This window comes from Lepisosteus platostomus, chromosome 12, assembly GCF_059453375.1.
Source record: "Lepisosteus platostomus isolate fLepPlt1 chromosome 12, fLepPlt1.hap1, whole genome shotgun sequence".
In the NCBI taxonomy this organism is placed as follows: Eukaryota; Metazoa; Chordata; class Actinopteri; order Semionotiformes; family Lepisosteidae; genus Lepisosteus; species Lepisosteus platostomus.
Window position 1 is genome coordinate 9,711,170 of NC_142622.1, and position 25,634 is coordinate 9,736,803.

The following is a 25,634-nucleotide window of genomic DNA, read 5'->3' on the forward strand; positions in this document are numbered from 1 at the left end:
TTCCGTACTGATTAACAGTTCTTGTGCGGCTGCTTGCGAGTCGTTGGCATTGAGGTTGAGACCAGTCGCATTAGACAAGCCGGAGGGAGGGAAGTCGAGTTGCAACGGACTGTTAGACTCAGCGGGAGAGCGGGGGACGGGTTTGGAAGGTAAGGCAAGGCGTTTGGGGTTTTTTGTCTCTCTCTTCCACCACCACCACCCCCCTTCCACCTATTCCTTAAAGTTCCCGGCAGCTAAAACTTTGAAAGGTTGGGTCTGCGGAAGGGAAAAGGCGAGGAGTGAAGGAGTTTCATTGCGCACTTTTCGTGGAGGGGAGGAGAAGCGAGGCGGCGGAAAGTTGGGGACGAGCACCCAAGCCGGGGCGAAAACGGTCTCAAGTTTAAGGTCTCCGGCTCTTAAAGGCGCCGCTACGGCTTTTCGGGCGAGGGTGTGGGCGAGCAGGTGGGTCGGCGAGTCCCGCCTGCCGCGCCGGCGGTGGTCTGGCGTGTGTGGAGCGGAGCCCGTGTGTGTGCGAGTCGGAGTTGTGTTCCCGTTAAACCCCGTTACTGCGGGTAACTTGTGTGTCGTTTACGGGGGCGGACGGGGGGGGGGTACGCCCGATTGCTCTCCAGACTAGACGGTGGAAGCGCTGTGCAGCGCATAACGTTAGCCCGTTCTCCGCGCACAATTGAAAATGCGGCGTTGTGCTATTTTTAACTCGGTTCAAGCCAAACCTCTGAGCCATGACCCGGTGCAGGCGTGGTGTCGCGGAGCCCTCTCGCACTCCCGGCGGAAAAAGCTCCCTGAGCCCGGGTGGCGATTTTCCTTCCTGCCTGCTTATGAGTGGCAGACCTGTCCCCGACTCACACCCCGGTGAACTGGGCTGTGCGGAGCGTGTCTGTAACCACGGCTCTCACCTGTGTTTGCCCGGCTCCCCCGCCCGGGAATCCTGCAACAGCCGTGTTGGGTTTCGAGATGTGTTCAGGTAATACTCGGGGGTTCCGATGACCGCTTTCCGAAGTCCGAACAGCCCTTCCCCAAAAGTTCACATTTCTCAATGGGAGGATGCTGGCGTTCAAATCTGTAGTCGTGGCCGAGGTCTGAAAGGCATTGTATGATTTGATAGCTCCCCCGTGGAGGGCTGAATTCGCGTTAAAAAAAAGGGTGCGCGGCTCTTGTTTTCCCACTCCGTGACTGGATCAGGTCCTGCTGACTAATGCGGCAGCGTGCTGTCTAGACTCCAGCGATTTCACGAAAGATCAATGCGGTTTGTTTAGGACCCACAGATGTGCCACTAAATGACAGTTGCGCATATTTAACTACCTGTTGGTGTTCGGCAACGAGCTCAACTGCAGTGGTTGTGAGGTGTATGCAGGGTGTTGCGTGCCACCTATAGATCATTTTTAAAGTGGTGAACACCTATTATTAGTTTCATTCAGTAAGCTGTTTGGAAGATACTCTAAGCAAGCTTCTCCGTTTCACCAGTAAGTTTCCCCTTTGGGAGGTGGCCGCTTAGCAACCACACAAACTGCCATGTATATGTTTTTCCTGAGGGCAAGTGGTTCTGCTCTGTGATTAGGCGGATGTGCACTGGTTGATGAGACGAAACCCTTGCTGGATAATGTGAGTTTTCTGTGCAAAGAATTGGAAGATGCCGGAATGTTTCTGACGGACTGTAATGTAAGATGTTCTCTTTTTCTTGGATGTCCCCTCCCTGCAATTTACCGGAATACTGAGCCGGCTGCCGTTGCAGTTAGACATGTCTGCTGACCGCAGACGATTACTCGTTTGCTTTTTTTTTTTGCCCAATGTGGCAAACAGAAAACCAAACTTGGGTCTTGAAAAGCTACAGTTTTTAAGGATGGCATAGAATACCCGAATGTAAGCCGTTTTGTGTGCGTGTGAATATGTTACTTGAGGGCTTGGCCACATGCTGTCAGTATTTAAGATTTTTTCTTGCAAACTAGTGTGATGGCGCGTGGGGTGTCTCCAGGAGGGACCAGTGCCGACGGTCCGCCCTCGTACATCCCATCATTGTTGTTTGCATCTCCATTCAGTACGGTGTGCTCTCCTCCGATTAGTAATGTTGTGTGTCCCCTCGTCAGGGGGCAGGCTAGGACTTGAGGCCAAGGAAGCCTCTGTGTATTTTTCTCTCTCGCTCCGTCTGAGGCTCGGAGATCTGTGCGCCAAGTGGCTCCGCCCTCGGTGGCACCACCTTACGCCTGGCCCTACTCTTTTCACGCCCCAGTCCTAGTCTCTTGACATCACACCTGTGGTGCGAGTTCCCCTCTCGGTCGCTGCCCACGTCCCTGCGGACTTGGCACATCGGGGCATGAACAGCTGCCGTCTCCAACCCACTAACGCCTTCAGGGAACTAGAAGTGAGCCCTCTGTGGGTCTTTCCTTGTCGGCCGGAGCAGCTCGACCCCCTTCGTTATCTTGCTGGCGGCAGTAGGGACAGCAGTATCAACAGCTGGAGCAGCAGTAGGGACGGCATTACCACCTCAGAGCGCCCACGCCTCGGTGGAACTCTAAGAGCTACTGGCTCGTCCCCTGCTCCGCCCGGCTGCCCTTTGACCTGGTGCTGGGATACGGCTGCTGACACCTTAACGCTGTGCCGCCGGGCCGTGTCTGACAGGCTCGTTAATCATCAATAATCACACCAGCAGTACCAGCTCCCCTTGGGTTCCTCCGGTCTGCTTCGCTGCAACAGGGTGCAAGCTGAGAACGTACCCTACACTGTGTAAATCTTCACTCCCTCCTTCAGATGGGGGGGGGGGACGGTAAGTATCGTGTTTTTTCTAACATGCTGTTACCGCTAAGTGTAGAGGCTGGTCTTTCCATGTTACGGGCTCTCAAAATAAAAGCATCGTGTGTAGTACCTCAAAGAGTATCGCTGCTGGCTCACTCTACAGCCTTCAGAAACATGACACTCTTTCTGGTTAATGTTTTGCACTGCCGTTTCTCTGAAAAGAGGTGTGTGAGTACCAGAGTTACATTAGTGTGCAGTATTTGCTTTAGTCGGGTGTAAGGCCATTGGCGGTTGACAATTTTTGATCGTGCCAGGCAGGAATGGCTTGCAGTTTGTGATCCGGGGGGGCTGTTACTGTGATTCGCTGTCAAACATTTATTTTATAATATGCTGGCAGAGTACCACTACACAAAGATGTCTTGCTTTTCCGTTTCCTGAATGTAATGGCAATCACAGTCCAACGAGGATAGACTTTTTAAATGGTGATATTTGCCCTCTCCGTGTTCCTTTTCCACTGACCTTGAAGAAGTATGGTAGCCACTTCATTTTCTTTTGCTTGCCTTTATTTTTTTATTTTTTACAATGATCCACAATTTAGCAAAAAGAAATGTGCTCTTTAATTGTAATAGACAGCATCACGATATTAAATATTCGGTGGTTTATAAGGCAAAGAGATAAAATGCTTTCCATTTCAGATGGACAAAGGTTAGTTTATGAATAGTCCATTTTGTCAACAGTGCACTCGGATCCTTTGTGGGAATTAATTGCATCATCCACCTTTTCCCTTGATGTGTCCTTGTATCTGTTCTAATGACTTCTTTTGGTGGCACTGAAGGGGCCATCATAAGGTGTTCCATTTTAAGGCAGAAGTTGTCTGCTAGATGAAGTGTTTTATATTGTAAAACAATTGCAAGGTGCATTGCACTGTTGAGACTAATCAGTGGCTTTTCTTTGAAGAGTCAGAATTGTTAGGTATTTGCTTTTTGTACTCTGCAAAGAGTGCTAAGTTGTTGGTGGACCAGTAGGTGGCACTCTTCTCCCTTCTCACTATCACTATAATCAAACCCTGGTTGGGAATAGTCTGTCTACAGTATGGTAACTGAGCATGCCAGTCCTTTGATGGGATGTCCAGACTACTGGTCATTACTCTTTTAGTTTAAACAGGGATGTTAAGCCCTGTGTCTTGGCTAAAATCCACCATTGTACCATCTAGTCTACCTCATCTGGTGAAGGGTCAGTAACCCAAGATTTTTCATCTTTCTGCTTTTTAGCTTGGGTCAGACCTTTACTTGTCAACAATGCATGTTGCATACAATGTATGCATGTCAACAATGTTCTTTGACATACTGCAGCAGGCCAGTCAGCATGAATGTCCTGTAAGATTAGCTGATGGGTTTTTCTGTGGGCTACGGGATTTCACTATGGCATGTTGTGATAATTTAGAGCGATCATTACTACTCCAGTGAATGTCATATCACGTTCCCGTTCTGTATTGGGCAATAAATGGCGAGTGTCCAAAAAAGTTGTCAGATTTTCAATCGCAGGTATTTTGCCGGTGGAATTCTTCAATATTGTAATAGCGCTCTGTGTTGATATCGGCAGTGCATTATAATATCTCAGAAGGAAAGTGACAGTATGACTAAGTTCCAGACTCCAGAAGCCCTCTATATGAAGTAGTGCATCCTGTTCTCTTGATATTTGACAGATGTAATCTTTGGAAGATACTCTAAGCAAGCTTCTCCGTTTCACCAGTATGGAAATCTGAGATTTAGGGACTGCTTTGTAGATGGGTAGAAGATGTTTGACTTTATATAAAAAATTTGTAGAGTAGACCCCAAATTGTTTAAGGTGAAATTGTGCACTTCTCTCTCCAGCTGCTTACATGCAGGTGGTCTCCATGTTGACATCTTTTAAGCTCTGCACTCAATACTGTAGAGTAGATTGTGATACACATCTCAACTACATAAAGAGATTCCTTTGGTGGTAAGGCTGATGGATTTTGTAGCATCATTCTTTAAATACGGTGCATTAAAATCGCTGAACAGGCTTGTATAGCTTGGTTCGGTATGTTGACGTAGGTATATTAGGGTGGGCCACTGTATTGAAACACTGCGAGTACCCTTGTCTACAAGTTTCCGGTTTCGTGAACCAGATGGGAATTTTCCGCATTCTGTTCCGCATTTTCTGTGAAAATTGTGCAGACAAATGGGGCAGTCTGGTGAAAAGTTTGGTTGGGTTTTCAGTAAAACGGGTAAGTTTACACTGTTCCTAAAGGCTACAGTGTGAACTTGTGGTTAGGATTAGACTTTTAGCTGGAGGGTCCCAGATGGGGATGCTGCTGTACCCTTGAACATGGTACTTCACTTGCATTGTCCCAGTACAATGCCCAGCTATATAAATTGATCTTCAAGTATAAATCGCTTTGGGTAAGAGTGTCTAGCAAATGAATAATAAAGCTTCCAAAGCTGTTGTACACTAAGTTCCTTCTTTTTTTGTCCAGCAAATGCTGAGGTCTCACTACCTTACCAGATGGTGATTCTTATCTTTAGAATCAAGACAACCAGTGCTGCTGTAATTGACCCTTTTTCCTTGAAAAATTAATGGAAAATTATTTAACATAGAAGAACTGAATTTTTCATTCAGTTTAATAGCTGCACTCTTAAGTTTCTTTGAGATGTGCATCATGGAGCTGGTTTTCTTTTATGGTCTTTCATAATGTGCCAAATGCAACAGGTTTTGTTTTCATCCTCGAAGTGGCTTTTGGTTGTGCACAAAACTTATTTGGTTACTCCGACAGTGGCAGCTTTTTCTTCAAGTTCTTGGAGATTTCTCTTAATTTCTGTTTGGAAAATCTTGCCAAGCCCTAGCTGCTCTTTCCTTAGGTCTTCTCGTTCTGCTTTTGTGTACCATTATATCTGTGCATCCTGCAGGATGAAGTGGAAAGAATTTAATTTTCTTTGGCACTTGTTGATTTTTAATATGGACACTAATGCACCTTGAAGTTCTGAGCTCAAAACCCCCACTAACCATAAACCATCCCAAAATAACATCTCTTGACTTTTGTAATATAAATGTGGGGAAAAAAAAAACATTTTTGGAGAAAAGGAGTCCTGCTGAATTTGATGGATTCAAGTATAGAGAAGGTTGCAAACATCTTTGAATCCAGGTAGAATCTAAGCATTCTGTTTAATTTTATTTTAAGATCTTTCCACTAATTTGAGGTTTGTGTTTTGTGTAGTCCATTGTTGCATGTGCACACCTGGTCCTTCTTCAGCAGGCCTAATGAAATAAACCAGCTCCACAAGCACTTATCGAAAAGATGTTGTATAACTGAAGGAGAGCTGTACCTGACAAGATGGGAGTTTTGAGCTGAATTTGCATGCTCTTAATTAGTCTTTCAAATAAACCAGGGCCTTTGCTCCTGTTAGTATGGAGTATGCCCAGCAGCCCAGTGGGTTAGGGCTGATGAGTTTATTAAAATGCTTTTTTCTTCCAATTCGTTTGAACTTCCTTTGAAGAAGTCTGTTGAAATATGTGCCCTATAAATATTGATCAAAATCCCTGCTGCCCTCATCTGTTACTCCAAAGGATTTTAGTGCCGAGATGGATTCGATTTTCCTAACCCTTCAAAACTACAAGAATAATTCATTTTGAGGAAGGGCAGTAGCCACAGGGATTTTATAGTTAAGAAAGCAAATCTGTGGATTTAAAATGAGTAGTTGAAGGATTGGAAATGGGGGTAACTCATATTCGGAAGGCTAAGAAAATGCTAAAAGTATTTCAGAGACTAGCCTTGCTTGTGTTTTGTTTGAATGTTACATCTAAAACGCTACTCTCTGTTTTAGGTCCCCTGAAATACTCAGGAATGTATACTCACAAGCAGTGTTTGATACTGCTGATTAAAAGTGAAATTTGTAAAGTCTTTTAAAATGAGATTTGTCTCCAAGTATAATTTGCAGCCATCCAGGGCTTTGTTGGAGTGATAGCAACCATCCCGTCTTGTTAGTGTTTTTTCCCCCTTCAGTGCCATATTGCATTTCTGTTGCTACACAACAGATCTGCTGTATGCCCAAAAGAAATAGCCTGAGAGATTTCTGGAAAGCCTTCAAGGTACAGTAGCTGCCTCGCCCCAAGGATGCTTGAATTGAGTAAATTGAAGGGGGTTTTGCTGAATAGTTTACTAGTCTTTCATTGGCTCTTCATGGGTCTTTTTGCATGTGTTTAATCAAATGGTTATTGCACTTACAGTGCAAGCCAAAACTATTGTAAACCATACAGATATCCTTTTTCATAAATAAACTGTGCCATTTTTATTAGCCTATACTCTTTTTCCTCTTGGGTCAGCTAAGTTGATAATGTTGAACGTCCTTTAGAAGGAACAAAAGTATTGGGTCAGAAGTTAGTTGCTCATCGAAAAGCTGTGAACAGCCCATTAAACGGTCGCCTTTGACTTAAGAATTCAGGGTACATAGTGAAAAGACGGTTTCAATTAAATATAGGGAATTTTGAAGCTGAGAATTGAAGAACGTGATTCAGGCCGAGCTCAACAATTCAGAAGACAGAAATCGCATGTGTTTGTCAGCCAGGAAGAACAGCAGTTGATAACTGAAAAATTCAGAGCTGTCAAGCACAACCCAACATTTCTTTGAAATCGCCAGTGTACTTCCCATTACCCATTCCCATCCCACAGACTGGGATGGCCAAGTCTCACGTTGATTTGGTCTTTTCCAAACTATCCTGCCTTGCACCCTGTGCTTCCAGGCTAATTTTGGTCTTTTTTTTTAACCCTTACCCGATATGTTTATTACTAATGGTGGATGGATGGAAACACCACAGTTGGACCAGTAGTTGTTTTTAAGCACTATTCCAAATGAAAATGTGAGAAATGCACTTTTTGAGAAAAAAGCTCTAGACTTGTTTGTTATAGATAAAGAATGTTTCTTTTTTTGGAAGGGATTATTGTAAAGCGTCTTGAGATGGTATCATTAAAGACTGTATAGAATAGCGGAGTACTGTCAGTGATTCTCCTCATCATGATGGAGAAAAGTAATTGCTATTTCTTTAGGAACCAAGGACTGGAAGGCATGACAACATCTGGTATACATGTAGATAAAAAAACAAACTGGAAGTCAGCAGTACATGAAAGACATGTATGCACATACAACTCAAAAACCACATTGGCAGAAGTCTCTTTAATGTGCCACAAACAATTTGAGAGGGAGGCTTGATACATACTTCAAGAAGATCAAATCCCTTGATCTGATTAAAGCAAAGTAGTATTTCCCAAAAATGAACCCTGACATTTTTGGTGGTAATTGGGTAACAATATGGCGATTTGGTAGTTCTGGGCTAAAATGGATTTAATTTTAACTAAGTTCCCTTGTAAAGATTTGAAGTCAAAAAGTGTTTTTTTTGTCAAAGCTTAATTTACTTAAGTTTAAGGGGTTTTCGAAAAACATGAATCTGAGTTTGTCAATTACGAATTATTTGTTTATGGCTGCCAAACCTGATCTAGGATTGGTATTTATAATACCATTTAAATTTGCTGCTGTTCAACTGCAGGCTGTTTTTATTAAAACATTGCATTAAAACTGCTTTCCACTGACCATAGAACTATTTCCCACTTTTCATAGAATAAGACTTTGCTCTTTTGACCAGTCTAATCGTTTTGCAGTTAGCCATACAATAAAGCTTTGCTTTGTGAGACCGAAGGGTTAGAAGGGTGATTTCGTGGGTGCAGTTTCATTTACTTCGTTCTTTTCACTTAGGAAGCTGTTCAGATGTCTTTTTAAGACCTGTCACAGAACAGAGATTTAATCTTTTTTTTCCCTTCTATAACTATTTGTGGGAATTTGGGAGGATCTGATCAGCTTATCTCTAACATTTGGAACTCCCACCTCGGGGACACCCCTATAAAAACAGCTGGATCTCAACTTTCCTATTCATCTCATTTCTGCGATCTCTGAAGTTTTCATGGAATTGAAACGTGAATATCAGTTTTGTTGTATAGTGCACTTTGCCCCAGTGCTTTACAGATCTCTATAGCAGTTGACCATGTGGGCATGGTGGAGGTGAAAACAAACTCCAGGGAGAAAAGACACCTCTGGGGTTCCCAGGCCAAGTAGCTGTCCCTACCCCCAATCAGGATAGTCTGTGTATATACATTTCCCTAAAGACTGGTACAGAGCAAAATCTGGTCATTTCATTGCTCACCATGGGCATTGTACTGGAATCGATACAGATGAGGAAACTTCATGCATCACAGATGGATGTCTGATGGCTGAAAAATTAATAGACGGCTTGTTTCTCATATCGGCTGTTCTCTTCAGTTAAAATGAGCAATGAACAAAATGTCAGGGGGTTACTGGGGGCTTGCTGGTCCTTGTTGAAGTCACCAGCACGTTCCGGGAGTCCCTGGTCTAGGTACATGCACACTGTGATGAAATCGCCCCCAATCAAATTGGGAAAGGGTTAATTACGTGCAGTTAAAGCCTCGGCTGAAGTCCTTTCCTGGAATCCCGGGTATTTCTTGGCCTGAAACCATTCTCTCTGGCTTGACATGGATGGCCAGCTACTTGTGACATATGGCACAAACATGCTCATGGGGACAGCTCTCTTGGATGGCGCACAGCTCCTCAAAGGACAGACAGATGGAGGCTCACTCATCCTTGAAAAGAAGTAATACTGCGTGCTGGCAGCAGACTGGAGATGGATGGTTCTTGCCTCATGGAATCGATTTGAGAGAACTTCCTTTAGGCCATGGCGTGTTTGAATAACCTAGGGTGGGGGCTGCTTCATGTGTGAGGACTTGGTCAGTCAGTACTTCAAGCAGTACTGTGTGTATTAGTATAGTCTACTTTGTCTTTAACAGAAAGATGCATCTGTCAGGTTTATTATGTTTGCGGATTGAGGATATTCCAAAACTAATTTTCCCCAATATTCCTATACAGGAAATCTCGCAGTCATAATCACCAGTAAATGGAATAAAAACTAATTACAGCCTAATGATTCAGCCCATCTAGCCTGTTTCATAGCTAGCAATAGATCCAAGGATCTCATCCAGCTGTCTCTTGAAGGAAGCCAGGAGTTTGAAAACGTCGTGAAATGATCGTGCCATCTTGGTGTTGCCGTTTTCTTTGTGCTGGGGAAAAAACTCTACAGTGGTAAGTGTGACTTGCCTCTACTAAATTTAAAATGACCCAGGCAAAGCGAAATGCAGATAAGCTTGTAGCTATCGCCTGCTGTTTCAGATCTGCTGGCGAGAGGTTTTGTAACGCTGCCAACCAAAAAAAAAAATCGATGTTTTACATGGAGGTACTTTTAGTTTGCTGCTGAACTTTAAAAGACATTTGTTCTCTTTGGGGGTGGGGGAGGAGAGCACTGGACAGAAAGGGGGGGGGGGGGGGATTTTAAACGAAAGCCCTGTGTAATGTAGATAAGCAGGATGTGCCCTGCGGCGCAGTGGTGGGCAGCTCTTGCTTGCAGTAGCGTACAGGTGGGACCACGTGAATGTCACCCTGCTCTGCTGTGCTCTGACTCTGAAGCGCGAAATGTGCTGCAGCTGATCTGTAGCCCGTCTTCCGTCTTGCTTCCCTTTTCGTCTGCCGCCGCAGCTCCGCCAGAGTCAGCGTTTTGCGGTGCCTTTGTGCTGCCAGTCTGGACGGTTTTCAGTGTCCCTGTGTGCCCAGATCCTCCGCTGTGCAGGTTCAGCACGGTGCCAGTCTTGGCAGTGTGCTGTGTGACAGTGGTGCTCGTCTGACAATATTGTAAAGAATTAGTGTGGCGGAAATCGGTGGAAAAGTTGAAGAGAAGGAAAAAAAAAATTAAAATTGATTAGCAGTCTTAGTCTGGTTAAGTTCTATTTTGTTAGCATATTGTATATGCAAAATCTCTACCTGGTTGCATTACATATTGCAACAAAGGTAGGACCTGTGATTTGTTTTGTTTTTTTTAGAAAATCTAATCATAAAAACAAGGCTTCTGTAGGGCTGCCTTTATCCCTCCAACTTATCCATTCAGTTTGCACGTGCAGACTGATTGTAAAGTGAAATGCATCTCCTTGCAGTATAAATTAAGCCTGGTCCCATGCAGATAGTCTGCATTGTACTGAAATGTCACAAATCCAGCATGCTTAATAAAAGGATGCAGTAAAACTATTTTCAGATATATTCCATAAATTATTCACCGGTTACCAGCAATAACAGACAACTGCCCCTCTCCCCACCTCTGTCATCCTGGTTAATATTTAGAGTTAACTGTAGGATTCCTTTCGGCCTTGGGTGTGTGAATACCATCTGACCTCGGCGCTGAACTCCAGAGCCGTGTAGGGCAGCATTACTGACAAGCAATAAATGTCTCCCAGTCTAGACAGTGTGAATGGAATTCTGAGAGGCTAGCAATTGATTGGATGGAAGGTGAGCTTCACCAGGCGGTCTGACACTCCAGCATGTCAGCCGCTCTGCTTCTGTATCGCCATGGGAAACCACTGCTGAAGGTGAAAGCAGCGCAGAGCAGGAATTTATAAACAGCTGACAGCGGATACACTTTTAAGGTCCCTCTTTAAAAGAACGCTTTAGTGTCCTAAATCACCTTGAGGAAAAGCAACTAACTGACCCAACTTTGGTAGTTATTGGGGAATGAAGAAAGTGCCTTATACATCTTCATATTGTGTTCAAATGCCGTACTGGTGAATTAATCATTCCTGAAAGGGGGAGGGTAAGAGTCTGAATTAAGGGGTGTAATTAAAGAGGCTTTTACTTATCTGTGAAGAAATCAAGTTCACCTTGAGTATTGCAATATGTTGATGCAGTTTTAATTGAATTCCTTTAAATATTTTTCAGTTTCCTGACCCATATTGTAAGTAGCCATGATATTTCAAAGGGGGTCCACTTTGAATATATCGCATGTCTCCCGGGTAAGGGATCTTACGTGATACCCAAACGTGACATTTACTGGTTTGTCCTGTCAGCAAAAGCTGTGCTTGTGGAGCAGCTTGACCTGTAATGTTCTGACACCTTTGATTTGAAGCTTAAAGTGTTGTTCTGTATCCTAGGAACTGAGGCGTTCATCTGTAATTGTGTGGTGTACTGTACCAAGAGGCTGTTGCTTCAGAAGAAACTGTAGCGCATCCATCTGTCATTATCCGAGTTTATCAGGGTTGAGAGATGGAGGAAAGCCAGGTTTGTGTGTTTTTTTGGTCTTCCCTTGACTGTTTTAGTAGTTCAGGTTGGATATTTCTATTTCATCACTATCTGAAAACACAGGTGTAGTTGGACAGGCCCACTGACGCACAGTCAGTGGCTTTTATTTGCTCTGGCTTGTTTTTGATCGCTTTCCCATGCAAGGTCAGTCGAGTTTAAAGATTCTGGATCTTGGATTATATACCAAGTATTAACTGTTGAACATTGGCATCAGCTGGCAGGTGAAGGAATGAATCAAGATGTCTGTACTCAATGAATATTGTTAACTGTTAATTTCATAGTGCTGTGCAGTTTTAAAGTTTGAGTGAGTGAATCATTCATAAATAACCTGTCCCCTTTTAGTGGTCTTGTGAGCTCCAGTGTTTTGTGTATTTTCCAATTCTACAGCTTATAGAGTGATGTGAGGGGTTCCCTGCTGTAGGGTGGCAAGGTCACCAATCCAACCCTGCCTGTGATGATTCCAGGTAGCAGCTAAAGTGGAACTACTGTCCCAATTTCTCAGACCACTTATTAAATCTCAGTAACCAAATAAATCCATCGCTAATATAGAAGAATTTTATAGATTTCAAATTCACGATTTTGTGCTTAACTTGATGAACATACTGTATAGTCACCATTGTCGTTGCAAGCCACTGGTCTTGACATGGGCGAGAGCAAGAGTTCCCATGAATTGACCCTTCCCGCTCACTAGTAACTCACGTGACTGATGTGATGTACAAGGGAATAAGTTCAGGTTGTGCAGCAGACATTTCATTGCAGAAATGTTCCAACGTGATCTGCATGCAGGGTTAAGTTGTATTCATATGCATGATTGGAAGTCAAGAGCAATATTTCTATTGGATTAAAAGATGTCTTCACAAGCCTGCTTGCTTACAATGTAATAAGGCTGCATCACCTCAATCGACATTTGGTTGCCTCGTGTGAATTGCAGAATGTCGCTGCAGGAAATTGTCTGTTTTAGTGTATGTTTTACATTTGCGTTTTGAAATGCACTCATTGTTGCTGGTTCTGAAATATAAAAATAGAATTGCAGTTCCCCTTTATAAGGAAGATTTAAGCTTGTCCTCATTTAATATTATGAAGAAACCTACCACATCATCAGAAAGGGAGCCACAGTGTAGTTGTGGAAAATGTAACATATCTGGGTGCGTAATGTGTAAATTACGGATCCTGTATTAACATGAATTTCATGGTTGCACGACCACCTTCTAGACAAATCTGATAAAATTGAAATTCCGCAATGTCAACAAAAACAACAGTCACAACACTAAACATTTTGTTCCAACAAACAGTCTTTGATGTAAGTAAGATGAAGAAATACAAGGGTTTTTAGAACTTTTGACAGTTTGTCATACTGCTGCTATGTAAAACACATTGGATTTAAAAGCTTTAAGGAAATCCATTAAAAGTAGAAATCATAAAAAGGATAAATCCATTAGAGGCTTCGGAATTGTAAATTCAACTGGTAAAGAGGACTAGATTAACAATGAATTGCTAATGGCACTGTTAAGTCCTCCTGCTTTCAATTAATCTGTGGAATGAACTTGAGACTCAACCTCTCATGGTTACGTCACACGAGCAGATGTTTCCCGTTAACAGCTCCGTTTTTCATTTAGGCACATGGCTTTAGAAAATGAAAGGTTAGCTTCTTTCAGAGCGGGTATCCTGTTTACTGTTTTAACAAAAAGCTCTTGGACTGAGAGCTGTGCAGATGTAAAGTTAAGCTCAAGGCAGTTACAGAGGTGGAAATTCTTGTCCATCATCTTGATGTGCTGTCCCATTAGGGGGATTAACTCTTTAAATGCGCTGACAGGAGCATTCAGGATTATTAGATTTGTGAAAACTCCTATTAAAGCTGTGCCTGAGTAGTCAGTTTTGCGATGTGTTGAGAGAATGTGCGACAGTACGCTGTAAGCTATAACACGCAAGCTTCAATGTCCTGGAACCAGTAGCATTGAAATGCCTTCTGGTTTCCTTAAAAACCGCGATTACAGTATCTGGTCAAATTGACTGTAGGCAGCTTTCTGGGATTTTACCGTTCCACCTTGGTGATGTTTTACAAGCAGTAAAATATGGTGTGTGTGTATATATATATAAACAGACAAATGCTTGGCACACTTTTTTTTTTCGTCCAACCAAGCTACAGTATGAGCAGCTGCATGTCCTCCTTCTGAATGAAGATCTGCTTTAGTGGTTTCTTGCACCAGTTCCAGATCCAGTTGACATGGACACGGCTGAGCACAGGTGTTTTACTGCAGGTGCAGCACTCTCACGACCCTTGCAAGCTCACTCTAGTTTCACAGTCTGTATGGGGACACGGTGCTCTTATACAGTCGAGTGACTTGCTGTACAGGCCATGTTACGTCGGTACTAAGCAACTGTTTTAGATGCATGCGTATTGAGTATACTGTGGTGGGGGGAGAGCATTTGAAGCGACATTTAAAATCAAAAGCCTGATTCTGGGTAAAGGCTGGAGCTGTTTGTCCTTGTATTAACTGGCTTTGCACCAAATGCAGCTTCTGAAGCCAAGGGAAGGGGCCGCATGAATGAAACCAGAACAGTCGAACAAGGAGCAGGCCTGGTGGGTCAGGGAACATCCCACCCTCTATTTTCTCATCTCCTTTCTTGGCGCCCTCTTTCCTCCTCCGTTCCTCGCCGTGTCCTTTGTTCTTCCTCCAGCTTGGCAGCCGGCGCGTCCCCTGCACAGCAGCGCTCCTCAAAGGCAGCCGCTTGTGTGCCCTCTGCCCCGCTGCCACCCCGCCACTTCTCTGGACCGACCTCTTCCCCTTCGCTGGCTGTGGAACAGGTGGAGCCTCCGGGCCTTTGAAGTCCGAGTCCCTGGGATCCGCGGTCTGCGGCGCAGGCCCTCTGCGGCTTGCTGCTTGCTTTTAAGCGCCGCACTTGAGCGCCAGTTTCGGCGCGCCGTGAAGCTCATCTCCGAGCCCTTGGCTGGAACGCGGAGTTTTAGAGTCCTTCTGCAATAATAAGTCCTCACATTGGGCTTTCTTGCCTCTGACAAATATGAGGTTTTCATATGGGTGTAAACTGAGAATTATTTATCTTTCAGTAGGATTTATGGGTGATTTTTGTCTTCTATTTATCCTTAATTATTACAGCCTCGTATTTAATCCTTGCAAGGTAGAGTGCATTTTCCATCTGGTTTTGTTCTCTTCCTATGTTGCTGCTTCTTGCTCTGTTCCTTGAAAAACTCCGATAATGGCTGTTTTGGCCATTTTATGATGGAATTGCTGTAATGTTTTGCCATGTTTCATATCCCATTCAATGAGTTTGCCAGGCGTATACATTTTTGGAATGGATAGTGAAGTTAATGCTATTAGGCCAACATTAACGCTGAATGTACACCTATGTTAACTTGGACAACTGAATACAATCGGCGATCATCTGTCTTAAATCATAGCATTAATTGCACATCTTTAGTTCTAACAAAAAGTAGTTTTTGAGAAATAACAGCAGGTGTGCATCCTGGACTACAACTAATACCACCTGTCGGGGCTGTTTGATCAGTGCTTCTAAAACTTAAATCTCATCATCTTGCATGAATATTGGTATATGATCTCATCTGAAACCACAACTTAGTGTGTCCCAGGAAGAGTAAAAGGATTGCGCAAGAATTTTCAAAGCAAGTTGGAGGGGCAGAGGACAAGGACAGCATCATCAAGAGCTGACCAGGTTGCAGGCACTCACACTTTCACAGTCTTTCAATCTTTTTTTTGCTAAAGATGCTGTGTCATTGCAAAATATGGTTACTACATATTAGATACAGCCTCCACTGGAATTATTTTGGTGCACCATTAAAGTTATTTTCAATTCCCAAAGCCAAGAATTTATTTCTAAATATAAAGAACCGGGTCTACGTTGAAGTGTAGGAGGGAGTCTGGGACGGTACTGGAATGTGGTTTTTATTTTCTTAATAGAAAGTGATCTGAACTGAATAGTTTTTTTTAATGGTGAAAATAGAAAAACCTATTGTGCCCTTGTGGGAAGAAGAGCTGTTCAGTGGCTGTTACGGTGTCTGCAGAGAGATTATCCGTGTGGCGCAAGTGAATAATTTACGATACACCTTGGGGTGACTGTTTTACTGGCGTAACTGCTGCACCTGAAGTGTTCTGTGTTAGGTGTGTTTTCAGATGTAGTGCGTGGTGTCTGGTAGCATCTCCTGGGTTACACGGGAGCAGATCAGTACCGTGAGAACATGTGATCTGACTGACAGTGGTTTAGAATTATACCCATCCCTTTCTAACCTGTTTTTGTATGCAAAAGTGTGTGCATTGGTTTTATTTTCCATGAGCAGTGACAACACTTTCAGTAGGCTAATACAGCCTGTGGCCCGTAGATAAAGCCAGGCAGTGTAACGGCATTTTTAATCACATACCGGTCATCTTGGTCTCTGGGGGGGGGAGGAAAAGTTTTTGAAGAAAATTCCCACAATCACAGTGGATACACGGGCATGTTCCACTTGCTGTATGGGTGCGATTGGATGCTATGAGTCCTTGTCTGTTTGAATTTCTAGAAACAAATATAAACGATAACCAGAGAAGCTTGAGATATAATGCACTGACGAGAAGTGTTATGTATGAATAAATATTCACCTTTTTACTGTTGGGAGGGAAAAATGACAGTCTCTGAAAAGTGCTTCAGTGCATCGATCAAGTGTAATGATGGCAATAAATCCCTCCTTGAGCCCTCCTGCTTCTTGTGGCGGTGGTTGGCGCAAGTCGTCCTCTCTGCGGAGTGGGAATGTGCTTGCAGTTGCTCTCCTCCCCAAGGCTTGTTCAATCATCCCTGGGCTGGCCGAGAGGCCCAGCCTCTGTCAGCCCTCTGATCGACTCCAGGCCTCACTTAGCCTAGGTGAAGCCTGTCGGAGGTGCAGCAGGGAATAATTCGCTTGCTGGAACGCTCGCAGTAGTTTCAGAAATATTCTACCCGATGACTAAATGTTGTCATAACGAGGGTGCTGAGCACCTTTTCTTCCCAACAAGGAGAACAATTCGGATTGTTTCTGCCCAGAGTTAAAGGGGAACTGCGGTCGCACTTTCGCAGACTGGTTATTAAATCTCAGTAAATGTGTTGACGGTATTACATAATTTTACAAATTTAAATGTAAAATTGTGGACTTGGCAGCCATACAGTTCCCAAGTTCATCATGTCGTCGCAGAGAGGTGACAAAGCACTGGTTTGCCACGGGCGAGAGCAGGAGTTTGCACGAATCTATCTGTACAATATTTCCTTTTTAATCCATTTTCTCCGTCGTGGGTGAACCGTTTTATTTTAGTCAGACTCTGGCATTGTAGAAAAGAAGTTGTTAGTTCATTAATCAATGTCAGAATTACAGTATACCCACCAGGTATACTCATTGGGAACATTTTGTTGTATCTCATTAAATTCATTGCTGTTGATAACGCTCACAGGAATGTTTGAAACCATCTTACATATTTTTGTTGCCATAAATTCAAAATCTAGCAATGGCCTTTTGTGTTGCTCATTAGGAATTCATAGAAAATCCAAAATGAGTAGATTCACCAAGATATTTTAACATGCTTAGCATCTGTCTTTGTCTCCCGTGCATCCAAATTTAGAATCATCAGTGGGAAGACTTCAAAGGCAAGAGTAAGGGGAGTTTGTGGGTAACCCTGATGAAGTTAGTAATTGAATAGTGGGGGGAAAAACATTCCATCCAAAAATCTCCCTCCATTCTTCTATCATCAGAAAGCTATTTAATCCTTAAGCTTGTCTTGTGGCACATTCAAAGAATTTGGATACTACTGTTCATTCTATGTTGTTCAAAATTTTTCAAACCGATAACAGGACAGCACTTAATACACAGGATTGTAGGAATACAGAAGGAGCTGGCCAACCATGTTGCTGAAGTAGATAAGAAGGCTTCTTTCAAAAAAGACTCCTGTGTTAATTAGCTACTGAAAATAAAAACAACTGAGCTAGATGCTTTAAAGTCTTCTCGTTTGTAGCCTTTCTTTGTATTTCAGTTCACTTTTAAACTAAATCTGTAGTGGAACGTGCGTATGGTCTTGATGGCTCTTTTTAATATAGTTCCAGGCTTACTAAATTGATTACAAAAAATAGTGCTCAGTATGAGGAATTCAATCTGTTAGGCAAAATTTTAGCCCCACTCTAATTTCTGTGTCCTGGGTGTCAAGCTGCAATTCTACCCTGGAGTGAGGGGCTTTGCTCAGATCGTTCCAGTGATCACCCGGTTGTATATCGCGTTTGTAAAGCACAATTCCTTGCTATGTGACTTGGTAAAGGGGCTCCACTATAATTCAGGCATGCTGTACAATTAAGTCTTAGTTTTGTTGTACTTGAAGAGCAAATGTTAGCAAGGCATATGGAGCCGAAATACTTTTGTAATATACTTGAGTAGCATTAAAAATCTTCAACACTAATATACACGTGGGATTACAAGGATGAATTCCACCTGGAATTAAGTAAATTTTGCTACTGGACTTAAGCATAGCACCACATAACGAAAAATAAGCTTCCTATAAGTGTGCTGTGATCAACAAGGGAATCGCAAGTCCTTTTCCCTGAATTTATGGCAAAAGTCTGTTACATCGGTCAGCATCAATCCGTAGCTTCGGCCACTTTGTTGCACAATTGTACGTTGAGGTAACTGCTGGAGAAACGGCTCTATTTAAGATGCATGAAATGCAATTGACATGTTTCGGGACAAATAATTACCAACCCTCTTGATAAAGGAATGAACAATCTTTAGCATTTACATTTGAACGTTTTTCTTTGCCTGGAACTTTGCGATTTTTCTAAATGTAATTATTCCCACATCAGTAGTTGCAGTTTTTGGCAAGCAGAAGGTTTCTGGGTCCTGAGCTAGCCAGTGATGGATTGTGAAGAACACAGCCCGTTTACTTTTGAATGTTTGCTTTTTAGTTACATCTTTGCTAAAATGCCAGTTTAAGATTCATTAAATTTTCTTGTAAATTGGTATTGAAAGAAAGTGGAACACCTAGTATTAGTCTCTGTACTAATCATTTATTTATGTACCAATGACATTTGCTGGATCAGTGTTTTTGGTTAGATGCGTGATAGATTTAAATGTTAGATTTGATGAGAAATGCAGAATTATCATGTTAGCTTCTAGGTTTGATTGTTTCACTTTTCTGTTCATTTTGTAGACCTCAATTTGTGAAGATGGCTTTGCAGGGAATGCTAATTTTTGTACATGTTATGAGACATGGTGTCTTAGGAAGAAAAGATGGGGAGTGGAAGGTTTCAGCACATCCAGTACCACTGAATTATGATTAGCTTGTTGCAGGATGTCATAGCAGTGCCTTGGAAAAAAGCTTTTGCGCTCTGTCATTTTTTGATACTTCAGCAGTGCAGGTTAAGAAAGCCTCCTTATCTGCACTGCACATTACTCATTGCAGTGTAGTCATTCCTGTTGTGTTTTTGTTCTAGTCTTGCTGGTTGATTACCAGCACAATGTTAGGGGCTTAGGCAGGGTTGCTTCAGAAGAGAAAATGGTCGGGAAGGTTAGTTGCCCATCTCTGTGGACCCTTGAGGGCAGAGGGGCAGCAGGAAAAGGGGATGTCGGCTAAAGTGTCCTTCAAAAAAAGGCAGCACTACTGGTGTGCTTTTTTTAACCGGTAGTCTTCCAGCTTAATTAATATCATACTCTGTCCTGGCCACTGTAGGGACGTTTGTGGAGGCCTGCGGTTTCCGCTTCTTAATGGGCACCCCTGATGGGTAAAAAAAAAGAAAGACATGTTGTGCCCCCTTAGGCACCCTTGTGGGTACGTTATACATCTCAGGGCTACAAACGATGAGCTGTCCAACTGGCCAGAAGCGCATGGGAAGAGTATTGCATCTTAAAGGTCACATCTGCGGGAGTTTCTGAATGAAGTTCAAATCGGCGTCCGTGCCATGAGCTGCGAGTTCCAAGCCGTGTTACTGGGCATGAAAAACTGTTGCTCTTTTCGGACTTTCCATTTACTGACTCCAGCTTGTCTGCTTAAATCCTTAAAAATGGAGTTCTGTCTGGGTTTTGTTTGTGGTAAAAAAAAAAGTAGACTTTCCTGCGACTTGACTCGAATTCAACAACGCTGGTTTATTTCACCCGCATAGTGGTCGCATGTCTAGCTTCCTAAAAGCACATGGATAGAGTGTTGCATCTTAAAGCTCATATCTGCAGGAGCTTCTGAATGAAGTTGTGCCACATAAGCTGTCTTCTTTTTTTTTTTTTTAGAAAAGAGAGGGGCTTAAGAAAAATCAGCATTTTGTGTATGTGTAAGCTTCGTGTCCAGTAAGTCTTTGATTTTAAACAAGCTTTGTACAACAGTATGTATTAACTTGTTACAGTATCATTTTACCATTTGCTGGTGGTATACAGTTCTTCTGCTGTACTGACTCAGTACAGTAAGTTCCACAGTACAAGTGTTGGATTTTTGGATGTGAAAATAGGTGCTGTGACAGACCGAATGCTTGTCGCCTTTTCAGCTTGACTTTTGTCCTAGTTAAGCTGACCTTATGTGTGCTTCTCACCTTCCTCCTGGCTCTGTCAGTTTTCTGGCTGTCTGCAGTTATAACGCCACCACACGCACGAGACTGTTATTTTCGCTAACAGGGAACCTCTGTGTGGTGCTCTTTCTTCACAGGCCAATGGTATTTTCTGAAGACAGCTCACACGTTCTTTGCGTTCTGTTCACCTACCAAGAACACCTGCAGCCATTTACCCCAGCTAGTTATTCCGAGTGTATCCAAACCACTCTAACCAATTTCCTTTTTACAAGATACATTTGTAATGACCAGCAGCCATATCACTCTGCAACTCACAACTGGCAGCCCCACTGAAGCTCAGCAGGTGTGAGCCTGGTCAGGACCTGGATGGGAGACCTCCTGGGAAAAACTAAGGTTGCTGCTGGAAGAGGTGTTAGTGGGGCCAGTAGGGGGCGCTCACCCTGTGGTCCATGTGGATCCTAATGCCCCAGTATAGTGACGGGGACACTATACTGTAAACAGGCGCCGCTGGATGAGACGTAAAACCAAGGTCCTGACTCTCTGTGGTCATTAAAAATCCCAGGGTGTTTCTCGAAAAGAATACAGGTATAACCCCGGTGTCCTGGCCAAATTTCCCCCTGGTCTTTGCCAATTATGGCCTCCTAATCTATGAATTGGTTTCATTACTCTGCTCTCCTCCCCACTGATAGCTGATGTGTGGTGAGCGTTCTGGCGCACTATGGCTGCCGTCTCATCATCCAGGTGAGGCTGCACATTGGTGGTGGAGGGGAGTCCCCATTACCTGTAAAGCGCTTTGAGTGGAGTGTCCAGAAAAGCGCTATATAAGCGTAAGCAATTATTATTACTGGGTTTTGTCATTTTCCAGAAACGTTTTTACTTATTTTCATAGAACTTTGTTTTGTGTTTTTACACGGTAGCAGGAAGAAATGTTTACACTTGAAAAAGGACCGCGCTGACAACCTTGTACTGGATGTATTTGATTAATCGGAAATGTGAAGCTGGAAAGTATTAGAAAATCTGCTGCTTTCAGCTATTCCTTAACCCGGATTTGACATTTTAACAATAACCGTGATGTACGGCCAGATTACACTTGTCAGCTTTTTCACACCTCGCTGCAAAGCAGTGTGACACAGAGTAGATCAGGAATATTACAAATCATACCTCTGCTGCTTTCCTCTTCCGTGCTTTGTCAATTATTTTGTGCTTCCTTAATCCCTATGTGACAAATTGGCCTGCTCTTTTGTATAGGCATTGGTCTTTAAAAACTTTTAAAATCTAAAGAACGATTTCCTTTAAGATGGATTACAGTTTCAACCCCCAGAATCAACGCTTAAATATTTTTTTAGAAAAGTTTGGGAGCTATAATCAATGATGAAAGATTTTTCTTAGAAATTAAGAGCTTTCAGGTCTAAATCTGGACATCTCTTGGTTCCTAAGCAGCCCATAAATTCAGAGAAACTGTACAGCAGTACATTTAGGGCAACAATTGAGCAATGAAGGAGTAGGGACTTGTACAGATGCATTCTGTTCTGCTAGTCCTTCTGCCTTTGTGCAAGTGGAATATAACTGGAAGGACTGAAACAAAGGACATACATGAGTTTTTGCTAAATGTCTTTTACTGTAAAAATGGTATAGACATGAAAAGTATAAATGTTCAATAAATGTCTAACTGAAAAGAGAACATAAATCTGTAATTTATGGTTGTCTCTTGTATCTTGGCTAACTTTATTGCAGAGTTATTTGCATTAAGCTCTAAAAGCAATGTAAATGCAGTAAAACAATGCATACGATATGTATTAAATTGGAAGCTCTTTATTTTGACAGGAATATTAGATTTATTGCATTAAAACATTCTGCAGCGCAGATTTTCTGAATCACCGTGCTGTCAAGTGATGTAAAAAACAATTTGAAGAAGTTTAGGGTGACACTTTGTTTGAATTTGGAGTCATGACACTTAATATTTTGCAGATAGCTCTTGAAACTAGAATAGGAGAAGTCTCAAGTACTGAGTAACACAAATATGCCGAACTGTAATTCTGATGCGTTAGAGCCAATATACTTGCTCAGCTATCTTGGCTAGCAACTGTTTAGGTTGGATACTATCCTGCCCGTTCTGGGAAAAGTGATTTGCAACATTTTAGACTTGTACCAATGACTGATAGCGTTCTCGATAATGTTTTTTATACAGGGCCAGATTGGGTAATGAACACAGATTACTAAAAATTTTAAACTGTGTTCTGGAAATGGATAGCTTTGCAAGCAAAGTGCTATTAAGATGCAGTCTTGCAGCTGCTGACTGCCTGCAGAGACATTAGGGAGATAAAAGCAAATGACATGAATCAAGCAAGTACGGCAGTGTATCACACAAACTGTCAAATACTTGTGCATTAAGAACGGCTCTTATTTAAAAAGATAGAAATGTAAAAAGCTTTATTGTCTGTGCTATGGAAAATCATAGTTTACAAAAAGTAAAACTGTAACCACTATAATTTTGCCACTATAACCTTTTCTCTGTGATTTACTTTGAAGGTCCCTCTTAGCTTAGTTGCGTAAGGATTCTTCCAAGAGAAAATGGGTATTGCTGTGGGGGGGGGGAAGAGCGCAAGATTAAATTTATAATGCTGCACCTCTCGGACATTGGCGATGTGCATTTTGGCCCCTTAAACGTGTAATTTAAAATATAGGGGTTCGGTAGAAAGGTGAGATCACAGAAAATAAGTGTTCATTCTCCTGTTTCCTATAATAATCCCTTTACAGGTGACGTTTTGAATGAAGCTGATCATTATAAACCCTTAACAGCCATTACTAATCGGAAGTAGGCACTTGCATTACATATGCCATTTCTTGGGACGTGATTTGAGATCATCCAAATTCTGCCTTAAAAAATCAGATCCACATTTAAAATTTCTAAATATACGTTTGATCCATAGTAGGTAGTACCATACGAAGTAAGTCTTGAATCCCCCTTGTACGGTGTTTGGGGGCGTGAGGGAGTTTGGGTTTGTTTTACCCTTTTGTGGAGTGTCCAGCTGTATAAATTTAAGAAACTTTTTACATTTTTCTTAATCTGGCATATGCTTTGATTGCTTAGCAGAGCAAATAATTCAGTTACAAGCGAGGTGAGCTCTTTCAGAGGAGTGTTAAGGCGCTGTTATAATGTTGGATGCATGTTCCCTTGATGTACACAAGTCCTGAAACAAATCTCTTACAGATAAGTCTTCCTATGGCCAGTTGGAAAACTGTTGCACTGTAACTCTGATGTAGGAACTCTCTCACAGTGTGTGGAAGAATCCTGGAGTCCATATTTTATTAGTGGGAAAACAAGGCCTGAAATAAATCATGATTGCTTACACTTATATAGCTCTTTTCTGGGCACACTTCATTCAAAGCGTTTTACAGGTAATGGGGATCCCCTCCATGACCACCAGTGTGCTGCCCCACCTGGGCCATAGTGCGCCAGAATGCTCACCACACAGATGAAGCCAATTCAGAGATGGGGTTTTTTTGGAGGCCATGATTGGTAAGGGCCAATGGGAATTTGGCCAGGAAGCTGGGGTGACATTCCTGCTGTTTTTGAAAAACGCCCTGGGATTTTTAATGACCACAGAGTCAGGACCTCTGTTTACGTCTCATCTGAAGGACGGTGCCTGTTTACAATATAGTGTCCCCGTCACTATACTGGGCCATTAGACCCACGTGGACCACAGGGTGAGCGCCCCCTGCTGGCCCCACTAACACCTCTTCCTGCAGCAACCTTAGTTTTTCCCAGGAGGTCTCCCCTCCAGGTCCTGACCAGGCTCACACCTGCTGAGCTTCAGTGGGGCTGCCAGTTGTGAGTTGCAGGGTGATATGGCTGCTGGCTGAAGTAAGTTTATTGCACTGTGGTTTGATCTCTTTATAACCAGCTGAATGAGGACATTTTGTAAAGCACAACATAACTTTGATATTTACACTGCTGTTTAACGAACTCTAAAAACCTTTAGTTTGCTTTAAGCCTCAGGTTATCTTTTATATTGTAAAACCTCTTTTGTGGGTCAGCCCAGGTAAAGTGCATTTGCTTTGGTGTTCGTGGGTGTGCCTAACATATGATGGTTCGAGACTGCATCTCCTGGTATGTTTATTTTTTGTCTGGTAATGAGGGTCAAGGCAGAGTTGCAGTGCCATTTCCTTCAGCTAATCAATATAATTCTGTTCATGTTTCTTAGATTGCATGTGTATTTATTTAGAGTTTAAACATCTGGGGATCTTGGCTGTTTTATTATTACTAAGTATTTTGTTTAATTGTAAGTTGCCTTTATGAATAAAGACAAAAATGAGCTCAAATTTGCCTCATCTTGAGAGAGGCCTCAAGACCCATTAGAATGCTTTACTTGTAAGTACTCTTTGCTTCTAAATGTCTTTTTGCCGGATGCCATAGAGCTAGAGATCTGTTGCCAAAGGTGTCATGATCAAAATGGCTCCCTTATTTAAGGGCTGATGTTTCTTTTAATACAGTGGTACCACTTTCACTTTCTGGATATTCTTGTGCTGTTTTTTTTCTTGGATGTAATGAATGGAATTACTTGAGTGCTCTTCTACTACAGTTTTGGTTTTGGCAAATCTGGCAGCTGCTTAACCTCACAGTGATAAAGGGCTTTACCCTTTCCTAAATCACAGTGCACATGTTAATCCACGTAGTCTCATTTGTTTGCCCTCTTCTCCTACTGGGGCAACACAGTGCACATGGCAGCTGCAGGACTCCACAGGCCGTCACTTCCTGGCTTTTAAGTTGTCACCTGACCAGTTATCTTCCTGCAGTTGGATAGGTGACAAAGGATGGCAAGTCATTCCATCTAGCTTTTTAAAAAGCGTGGTCAAGATTCTCCATCTTGTCTGACTTACAGACACTGCCGTCTCATGCCTTTCGTCAGTGTGACTTGTACCAAGTGCAGTAGTTTTACTGCTGATGTTCGGCTCATGTTGGTGATAGCTTGTGCCAGCAATTCTAATGAAAACTGGGTGGATGTCAGACAACAGTATCGGCAGCACTCTGTAGGTGTGCAGTGTGCAGGGCTCCAAACATATTTCACCGATTCTTTTTCTTCCTGGTATTTCTAGTTCATCTTAACGCATCTTTACCTCAGTCTACGTTATCTTACTCGGCCAAGGACCCAGCGGATACGCATACAGTTCTCTAAAGTTCTTGGTGTCCGT

General features: G+C 42.7%; 1 protein-coding gene across 2 annotated transcripts in view; it reads left to right on the plus strand.

Moving 5' to 3' along the window:
- ldlrad4a (low density lipoprotein receptor class A domain containing 4a) overlaps positions 1-25,634 on the plus strand; it is a 90,606-nt gene continuing 64,972 nt past the window's right edge. The window contains exon 1 of one of the 2 annotated variants that reach the window (XM_088600847.1): positions 1-149. The gene's annotated coding sequence lies outside the window, so the exon portion shown is untranslated. Of the gene's footprint in view, positions 150-217; positions 442-25,634 lie in introns of those variants that run through there. The other variant, XM_088600848.1, reaches the window with a different exon arrangement.